A 7949-nucleotide genomic window follows, 5' to 3' on the forward strand; every position below is an offset into this window, starting at 1 on the left:
TTAATTGCAGACCAACATGTGGCTCTACCCCAAAGCACTTGATCACAGCTCACCCACAGCAACTTGCAAAGCAGGTCAACAATTCCTGAACTGGTCAGTTCCCTGTTCACCAAGACAAGTCTTTTAATCACACACTGGGATACCACGTCATTGTCAGATTGCCATAGATGTGCCTAGATATTTAGTCTCAAATTCTGCATCTACCCCATTGTAGAACGGTTCCAGTTCATGGTTGACACCAGCCTACGGACCACACTTTGAATAGCCCTGACCTATGACTAATGCTGCCAGGATTTAGTCATCCAGAGTAGGAAAAACTTAGTAAGCAGATTCCTTTACAGAGTGAAGACTTAGCCAGGTTTAATTTAGCATGCTAACCAAAAGTTTCCCTACTTTAACCAATAGGTAAAGAGGAGACCATTTACTCTGAAATTGCTGAGAAAACTCCAATCTGAAAGCCTTGTCTCCTGCTTCCTAGTCCACTGTCATTTCTACCCCCAGAAAATAAGAAATTCTATACATAACATCCAAACTTTAGGAAAAAATATAAGCTGAACTAAAACTCAAAAATTCTCTCCTAAAACACAAAAAAATGAAAATAACAGATATCAAGTATTTACAGCCAGCAGGAAACATGAAATAAAATGTCAGAAACAAGCCTAAAGTCTAAACAGGATCACAATAAATATAAATGGATAAAATTATTTTATGGGAAACCCAAGAGTTCCAGATTTTAAAAATTCAGCTGGATACTATCCACAATTCAAACTGGAAACAACATGACACAAAAGGTAAAAATGAAAGAAATGGTACCAGATAAATGAATCTAAAGCTAAATAAAATAGCAGGTATGATAATATAGATATGAGACAAAATAAGAATTCAGAATTAAAAGCACTAAATAAAACAACTGGCTTGGAAAGGAGCCTGGCTGTTTTCCTGCTTGAAACAGTCATACAGTCCTAAAACTGTCAAAATTCACATTAGCTAAGGAGCATCAATATGGCAAAGGTATAATGGGATTATCTGAGAGATGTGTGTATGTATGTTGGGGGAGGTGTTGGGGGGTGTGTGTATGTGTGTGTGCAAGTGTACATATATGACTGTGTGATAAAAATGCTTCTGGGCTGTAAATACATTCCACTCCCTCCTGTAAACACCCAGCCCTGGTACTATGTGGGCCTTAGCAGTCTGTCCCCCAGAGCCGACTATCTAAGCCGGGCAACTCAGCCACAGGTGCCTACACAGAAGAGCACCCATCCCAACAAGCTGGGAATTCTGCCCGTGAGGAAGCCGATATATAAGAACTTGGCGTATGATCCAGCTTTGGGGGGACAGGCCACCCCATAACTGGGGAGCAACAATTCCACTCCATCAAGGGTTTGGCTCACAACTTGGATGTGTACTCCCGATACCCAAGTCTAAATCCCGAGAGTTGGCAGCTGCCCTTGGGGAACTTCTGGCTCCCGGACACCTGGCTGGACACACCAGGACCCCAGCTGCTGAGGACTTTTTCACAAACGCTGTCATGCTGGGTGTTTTCAAAGCAAATATCCCAGGGGCCCACCCTAGCCCCATCTGTTTCCCATTCTGAGATGCACAACCTACCCCCCAGTTTGTTAAAAACTCCACTGAAGGGCAGAAAGCAAACAGCCTCTTAAAAACACCCAACTAGTGGTGCTCTTGCTCCGCAGTTCAATCACAGAGCGGGGGCTGCAGAGGGCCGGCGGCCTGCTGCTCGCAAGAGAACCTCGATCTCGGCTCCAGTGCCTCAGTCCCGAGCCTGCGCCTTCATGGGGGTGGGGAGCATGCTAGACACTTCTTTCTAGAAGCATCAAGGAGCCTCAGAGCTGGCTGCTCAGGGGTGGGAAGTTTGCAGGGGGGAGGGGGGTGGGTGTGGAGGCAAAGGAGGTGGAAGATCAGTTCCTCAGTGGAGCTCCCGGTCAGATTCGAGCTGGGAACTCAACTGTGTAACTCGGTGCCTTTTGTCCCTCCTGCAGCCCACCGTGGGGACGTGGGGACGGCTGAATGTGCTGCAGCCGTTTTGGCAGGCTGGCCTGTGTGCTGGGCTCGCCTTCATTAATCTGCCTGCCATGGAGCCCCCGTGAAAAGAGGAAATTGTTTCACACTCGCTGAGAGACAAGGGGAAAGGCCTGGGACAGCGGGAAGAAGGCCCAGGCTTGGGGTGCTGCGGTGTCATCCCCCAGAGGGGCCCAGAGAGACTGGCCTCTTTGGGGAGCAAACAAGCCCTTTCCCCAGGAGGCCCTCGGCATTCCTGCAGCGGGGCTGTTAATTAGCCCAGTGATGGGGGCTGGCCGCAGTTGCTGTGGCCGAAGCTGGGGGCTAGGAACAATCGGGGCCTGTCTTCTGACAGATATGACAAATGGAGGAAGTGAAAGGGGGTGTGCTAGCGTGAAGGAAAGCATGGATAAGAGGAAATACCAAGCACAAATTGCTGTAATGATTTTTAAAGGCAGGCTCTTGAAGGTAGGAGAAACACTGGAGTGTCCCAGAGCCCACGTTGGGACCTGCCTCTCAGTGCGCTTGGAGGTGACAGTCGTAGCTGGCTCAGTATCTGTCGAAACCATCTCAGCAGCATGGGACACCTGAGCTGTGTCCGTCCTGTGTGCTGTGGGAGGACCAGCGCTCAGACAGGCTCATCCTTGCTGATGGCTGGGTCCCAAATGTCAAGTGTAATAGGAAAGAAAAAAGTTGCATCTGTGATACCAAAGAGTTGCTTCATGAAAAGAAGGCCCCTTGTTCTGCTGAGGACGTGACGTGGATCAGCTCAGGCAGCATCTCCGTGGAGGAGCTGGGAAAACCTCACCTGTTCCCTATAGCCAAGGGGGAAGAACTTGGAGCTCCCAGGAGCAACCAGGAGGAGGGGGTGGGAGCAGAAATGAAAGAGGAGGAAGGCAAGGATGCCAGCAGGATGGCAGGGGCCCAGACCTTCTGGTGGTAGCCCTCCCCATTTCCCGTGACGTCAGCCACGCCGTGGATGCCTGGTGTGAATGTGTTTCAGGGACACCAGTGAGGAGGCCATTGCAGGTGGATGTGGGGGGAATAGACCACATGTGTGCAGACTGGAGGTGAAGGGGCCACAGGAAGGCGCACACATCACCTCGAAGGTCTGGGGGATTTGCACACCTGGATCTCCAAAGGACAGAGCAGCCCCAGCTGACCTACGGATCACATGATTGTCAGGGGATGGGATGGCCCCTATTCCTTGGCCAGGTACCTCTTCTCAGTGCCTGAGCACCTACCTGAACATCCAAATATGTTCTTCACGTCCTTTCCCCCATTAGCAAGTTATAGTTCACACAGAGTAAAATTCACCATTTTCAGTGTACAGTTCTGCCAGTTTTGATACATACATATTGCGGTGTAGTCATTATCATAAACAAGACCTAGAATGTTTTCATCATTCCAGAAATTTTCCTTCTGCACCTTTGAAAATCAAACCCCTGATCTGTTTTCTGTCTCTACGGTTTTGCCTCTTCCAGAATTTCATGTAAATGAAATCATGCGGCACCTGGCCTTTTGAGTCTGGCTTCTTTTACTTAGCATAATGTATTTGAGATTCACTCAGATTGTTGTTAAATCAGTAGTCTGATTGTTGGATTGCTGAGTAGTATTTCATTGCATGGATGGTTTATTCCCTAGTTGAGGAATAACTGGGTTGCTTTCTCTCATGTCCTTTTGACTTTGTGTTTTGTGGGGCATTTTACCAGTGTCCCCACCGATAAAAGTAGATCACCTGACTTCGGTCATCCCTCTCCTTCTCAAGGGATCTAAGTTAGCTTTCTAGGCCTGTTTCTCCATTTGATAATTACCTCCCGAGCTTCTGATGTTAATAACTAGTTGTGATAACTTACAAAGAGACTTTGTTTTTTAAATTTTTTTGTTTTTGTTGTAGAACAGCTTTATTGAGATATAATTCACATACCATACAATTCACCCATTTCAAGTGAAAAATGGTTTTTAGAATATTGACAGAGTTGTGCAACCATCACCTGAACAAAATTCTAGAGCATCTTCGCTATTTCATTTTTTAAAAAGCCCACACCCCTTAGTTGTTACCTCCAGTCCTGACCTACATTCGTTCTCTATAGATTTACCTATTCGAGACATTTCGTAAAATGGAATCCTACCATGTGTGGTCTTTCTGTGCCTGGCTTCTTTGACATAGCTCAGTGTTTGCACATTTCATCCGTGTTGTAAAATATATCACTACTTCATTGCCCTTTCTTAATGAATAAGATCCCATTGTATGGACATACTGGTCAGCCAAGGAGGGGCTGGTGGGACAGTGGAGGGGACTTGGTTGTATGTGGACATTTGCATTCCAGGAGCCATGGGGCTGATTCCCAGTGAGAGCAGATCTGCCTTCCTGCAATGAGCATCCTTTCTCAGAGGTCAGGTTCCATGGAGCCTCAGAAACCAGAGCAGGTGCCCTCCTCCCTAACAAGGGCCATCGATCATGCTTCCTCTCTTCTGCTTCCTTTCCTTTTCCTCTCTGACCTCTCACTTGCTCAATCCTGCCTTTACCCCCAACCCCGCCACACCACCCCCACACCCACATATTGTCCTCCTCCAGACTCTCCAGGTTCAGGTGGCAAAAACCCATCTCAAACTAGCTTGCACAAATCAAAAGAATGTCTTGCCTCATATAATTGGGAACATAACGGTGCATCTGGCTTTAATCATGATTGCATCTGGGGGCTCAAGTGACATCATCACTTTTTTTTTTCTATCTCTCAACTCATCTTCTCTCTGAATGGTGACCCAATTATTTCCTGCAATGGACAGGTTTTCTCCAGGAAATAGGAAAGCTAGCTACCAGAAACTCTAAAACAACAGCTTCAGTGCTTAGCTATCCCACCAGAAAGAGGGCCAGTTTCTTTCTCCCAGCATCCATATATCAGTCTCAGGTAAGGATTCCATTGGCCCTACTTGAGCCATATGCTAATTCCTTAACCAATCACTTGGCCAGGAAGAGGCTATAGTAGGACTGATGCAGACTCAATGGTATGGAAGGCAGTTTGTGCTACAAGAGAAAGGGGAGGAAAAAGCATGTGTGCTAGCAGACAGAAACAATAACTACCATCACACTGTGCCTGCCTTGGTCAAACAGCTCCTGCAAGGCAGCAATAAACTCCCCACATGCAGCTACTACTGTTACTGCCACTACCGCCACTCAACGCCCCCTTGCCCCCAGCCCCCTCACCCTACCCCCCACCCCGCAGCCTGAGAGTGAGTGGAGTCTGAGCATGCTGCTTTAGAAAGAATGCAAACCTCAGATAGCCAACTCATCTAGCCCCGTCTCCCCATTCCGGAGAAGACATCACACTATCTAAACATTTTGATCATCTGCTGCTTCTTCCAACTCCTCCCCAGACTTAGCTCATCTTTCAGCGGGCCTCGTTTCTCCCCACTCTAAGGTACAAGAACATGAGGTGCCCAGATGTACTGGCTGTTTATCCTGCACGGAGCATGAGGCCATGCGTGTGGCTCCCTGCTCATCCCCGGATTCTTTCTCGCTTCATTCCTGGGCTCTGATGATTGCTATGAGCCAAATGGTCACGGACAAGCCTGGTCATTATATTTTTTCTTCCCCTTGACTCTCTGCAGACCTGACTGGATGAAATATTTGTTTTCCTCATCTTAAGGAGGCCTAATGTTTCTTCACCGTTTGATTGACTGTTAAATGGAAGCCAGGCCCTTTTGTTTGGTGTGGCGGTTGTTTGCTTGGTGCTGTGCAGCACGTCATGATTAATTCATCTCTGGCCTGCCTCCATGGACAAGCTACAGTACTTGGCACTTACATCCTCTTCCCCTCTGACTCCCCTTTCCCTGCCTGTACCCCAATCCCACCTTGGTGAAAAGGTTCTCTCCCCTCTGATATCACCAAGTACTCTTGCCTGTAGGTGAACTTGGCCAGCATTTTAAACTGCCAGAGACTAGGGCTTTGGGAAATAATAAGTATTTATTTAAAATAGTTTGGATGCTCCTGAACCATTTGCCTGTGCCAAATTGAGAAATAAATCACAAAATATAAACCAGATAAACAGAACCACAAAACTTTCCTTTTCAAATAAGTCACGCGTAAGCTAAAGAAACTTTAGCAGAATGAGCCACTGGCATTGTTATACCTCACTTGGCATGAGTAGCACTTCATTGTTCTCAAAGCACTTTTCTATCTACCAACTCATTTCACTTTCTACAGCCACATAAAAAAGAAATAGGATAGAGATTGTTCTTATTTCCATTTTGCAAGTGGAGAAATGGCAGTTTCATTTCTTGGGGTGGACCCTTCAGGGAGCCTTCTGGAATGAAATCCCTGGTGTGCTTTCCAAGAATCTGAGGCAAGACATAGAAGATCAGGTATGAGGTTGACATATGAGAACACTAGAACTGAAGGTTTGTCAATTCATCTTTGTCCTATGCACACATTCCCAGAGTACCATACAAGATTAGCTGAAACAAGTCAAATTCTTTAAAAATCATAAACTTGACGCCAACTAAACTGATGGTGTAGCCCCATTTTATAGCTTAATAAACTGAAACAGGAAGGGTCGCTTGGTGGCTGACATAAGCATACAAATAGTTGGCAAAGATAGAAATAGAAACAAATTCTTACACAGATGCATCACATTACCCTACTTTGTAGCTGGAGTATAGGATTATTTTCCCTTTGCACACTTGGCAAGAATGTAATTCCCATGAAGAAGGAATAAGAATTGTACATTCTCTCTACCTGTCCCACTCTCTCTCCAGAAAGCTGAATGTAAGTGTACAGATTATTGTTTATATGCTAGGATTGTGGGCTTGAGTGGAGAAATTCACAAAATCTATTCTTTGGACTCTGAGCTTTGGATTCTTGATTTCCTTCATGCCAACAGGAAAATGAATGTGGTCCTCTCACTGGATCCTCACAGTTATGGGTCATTCTGAATGGGCACCATGGGGGTAAGAAATAGGAAGGGGGGGGGGCAAAGGACAAGGGTCCTTCAGAGCAACACAGAATACATGAGACATATGTCAATAACTAAAAAAGAAGTACAATTAACAGGTAGTTACTTGTCCACTCATTCAATTATCAATTCAAAATCCACCCATTAGAATTCTGACCTTGAAAAATGACTGTCGGGAAAAACCAAGATGGTGACATAGGTAAGCACCTAAACTGCTGCTTCACACAACAATTTCAAAACTACAACTAAAAGACAGAACGGACATCATCCAGAACCACAGGAAGGCTGGCTGAGTGGAAATTCTACAACTAGAAGGAAAGAGAAAAGCTCACGGAGAATCAGAGGAGCGGCAAAAGGCTGAGGTATGGAGACACGCGCGCAGAGAGGAAGGGTGGCTGAGTGCCTGGCTTTCTCTGGCAGGAGGGGGAAGGAAGCCCCCGACTGCACTGAACCCCAGTTCCGACTGCACTGAACCCCAGTTCCGAGCGAAACCCTGTGGACCCAGGCTCATACAGGGGGAGTCTGGACTGTCAGGTAGAGAGAAAGGCACACGGAGACTCAGAGACTCGGGGGAGCCGCGGAGGGCAGGGGTCTGGAAGCACGTGCGCGTGAGTGCTCGCAGAGAAGACTGAATGTGGAGGTTGCCACAGGCTTTCCCTAGCGGAAGGGAGTCGGAAGCTCCTGACTGCACTGACCCCCAATTCCAACTGCACTGAACCCCAGTTCCGGGCGAGACCCTAGGGACCCATGCTCTTACGGGGGGAATCTGGACTGTCAGGCGGAAACTCAGGGGAGCCGCGGAAGGCAGAGGTCTGGAGGCGCGCGCACAAGGGCAGGGCTGACAGGAAGCCAAGGCTGTCTGCTCCGCCCTGAGACTCCGCCCCATCCAAGCTGAGCACAGAGGCTTTTGCAATTTTGCAAGTCTGATCCTATAAGGCTGTCTCCAGCACCGAACTTCTCCCAGCGTAGACACAG

The sequence above is a fragment of the Plecotus auritus genome, assembly GCF_963455305.1.
Source record: "Plecotus auritus genome assembly, chromosome: 9".
NCBI classification, from domain to species: Eukaryota; Metazoa; Chordata; class Mammalia; order Chiroptera; family Vespertilionidae; genus Plecotus; species Plecotus auritus.